The sequence below is a fragment of the Carlito syrichta genome, unplaced genomic scaffold (genome assembly GCF_000164805.1).
Source record: "Carlito syrichta isolate Samal-C Ts95f unplaced genomic scaffold, Tarsius_syrichta-2.0.1 Scaffold143131, whole genome shotgun sequence".
Classification (NCBI taxonomy): domain Eukaryota; kingdom Metazoa; phylum Chordata; class Mammalia; order Primates; family Tarsiidae; genus Carlito; species Carlito syrichta.
In genome coordinates, this window is record NW_007087227.1 from 144508 (window position 1) to 146993 (window position 2486).

The following is a 2486-nucleotide window of genomic DNA, read 5'->3' on the forward strand; positions in this document are numbered from 1 at the left end:
CCATCCATCCATCCATCCATCCATCCATCCATCCATCCATCCATCCATTCACCTATTCACCCACCCATCCGTCCACCCATCCATCCTTCTATCACTTCTATACTCTTACAATACACTTTGGTCTATAGTTTCATCATCATCTAATTCTTTTAACAAACAATATTCTATTATATAGGTACATTTTAATTTTTCTTCTACGATGAACATTCGGTTGTTTTATTTTGTTTTTTCCTACTATATGTGGCAATGCTACCAAACTCATGCATACAGTCTTCATGCTGTTGTTTTTATTTTTGTATTCTCTAAGATGGCATTTCTGATGTCAGTGGTGTATGTAGTTTTATTTGCATATTGCAAAATTATTTCTCAAAGAGTTGGAGCTGTAACCAGCAGTATGTTATAGGGCAAATTCTGAGGCCCATATTGTTGCTGACACGGAATGCCATCATTTTCATACATTTTTTCCTCAATTTGAGTGATAAATAAATAGTATCTCTGCATTTATTGAACACATGCTGTGACCTGTAGTGGGTTTGGACACCTTTCATGTGTTCATTGACAATTTTTTTTTCTATGCTATCACCACATTTGCACAGTGGCCAAGAGAAATCTCAAAAGCAGAGACAGTTGCAGGCATTCCTAGTCTAGGTCTCCATAAAGAACGTGGTGACTTGTGAGTTTTTTGTTAACAGGGATGGCCACTCATGAAGTTGCAGCTAGTACATATGACTTCCTTCCCAGGAGGGAATTAGTAATTTCAGTACTGCTAAAGACAGGCATGGTTATACCATGAGGTATGGTCTAAGTGCATCAATCAGCAGATAGAACTTTCTTCACCTGTAAGATAATCTCATACAGTATTATGGGAAGGTTGAGATATCCCCGCCCCGTCCCCATAGACCTTGTAGAGGGCTGTTGTGGTCTGAGGCTCAGTGGTGGAGGTGGCTGCCTCCTCTGTTCCCATCCCTTTGTGGTTTCTAGGCACAGAGACTGTTGCGTGAGGTTCTGCTGTTGGTGACTGTGGGAGTTGTCCACTGTAGGGTGCGGAGCACATGCCAAAGGTTTTAGTCATTCATAACTCCACACCATCCTGGCTGCCTGCTGAGGGGGGTTGGGAATACTCTGCCTTGAAGCCTGACACATGAAGCTGGAAAGTCGTGCTCGGAGACGGGTCAGCATGTGGTTCTGCAAGAGAAGACACCCAGTAAATGCTAGTCCTTCACCAGCAGTCATGGTTGGTGATGCTTGGTAACCCTATGAGGCCCACATTTGACAGAAGGGAGATTTGTTGATTAACGACATTTCAACTAGTTTTGCAAAGCCAAGTGGCTCACTTACTGAGTCTGAAGTCGTATTTAAACCATGGGTTTGCATGTGTGTTCCAGTGTTTCTTCATGTTCCTAAGGGGCCTGGTGCCTTCTATAATTTTGACTTTTCAGTGTCAGATGCAGGTTTAAGGATTTGGGAAGAATACATGCCATTTTCTGTCTCTGGAGAGCAGCAAGAAGACGGGACTTTGGCACACGAAGTTCCCCAAAACATCCCTGGGAAGGAGGACAGCCCGGTACAGACCTGTGTGGATCCTGGTGCGAGGGTCCATTGACTGGTGGCAAAGAGGCAGTGGGACTAAGACCCCGTTCTGTGCTTGCCCATAGCCTCACGGGCCTCAGAGACACCACCACTCCTGCACATATTGTTGGGAGTCTGAGCCAACCTCATGTGACACCATTTGCAGAGGCATAGAGCCTTTCATGGTATTAGGGTCACATGCCAAGCAGCCAAATAAATTCCATGTATGCACTGCCTCTGCCTTATTTATTGCAGAATGAAGCCTTATCTTAATTCCTTGGCTCTGCTTGTTTTCTTTCCCTGTATTCAGCATGTAGTGACACTCCAGCAGTCTCCAGACTTGATTCCTTTCCTAAGGCTTGGTGGATGGAGTTGTGAGATGGCAATCATCTGTGAAGAACCCGAGGAGCTTGTGTGTGTCCTTGTGTTGGGATGTAGTAGTGTAGGCATGGACAGAAAAATCATCCAAAGATTATATATGTGCATTTGTGTGTGTGCACTTGGGTTCATGCATGTATGTGTGGTATGTGTGTGTGATATGTGTGTGTATGTGTGTGCATGGTATGTGCAAGCATGCGGATGCATGTATGCATGTATGTGATGCATGCCCATGTGTTCGTGGCGTGTGTGTATAAGTGTGCATTTGTGTATATGCACATGGTGTGTGTACATGTGCATGCATGTATGGATGTGTTTTGTATGTGTGCCTTGGTGTGTGTATGTGTGTGATGTGTGTGCATGTGTGTGTGCATGTGGTATGCATGCATGTGTTGTGTGTGCATGTACTTGTGTGTGTCTGCTGTGTGTATATAAGTGTGCATATGGTATGCGTGTGTGTGATATGTGTATATGTAAATGTGTGTGTGCCTGTGGTGTGTGTGAATGTGTGTGCATATTCATGCATGTATGCAGGTGAT

The 2486-nt window shown here is 44.2% G+C and overlaps 1 long non-coding RNA gene across 1 annotated transcript in view; it reads left to right on the forward strand.

Moving 5' to 3' along the window:
* LOC103251580 overlaps window positions 1–1803 on the forward strand; it is a 10526-nt gene extending 8723 nt beyond the window's left edge. Inside the window, exon 2 of the long non-coding RNA XR_503728.2 lies at window positions 1440–1803. This is a non-coding gene — a long non-coding RNA (uncharacterized LOC103251580). The remainder of the gene's footprint in view (window positions 1–1439) is intronic.
* The last annotated feature ends 683 nt before the right edge of the window (window positions 1804–2486 follow it).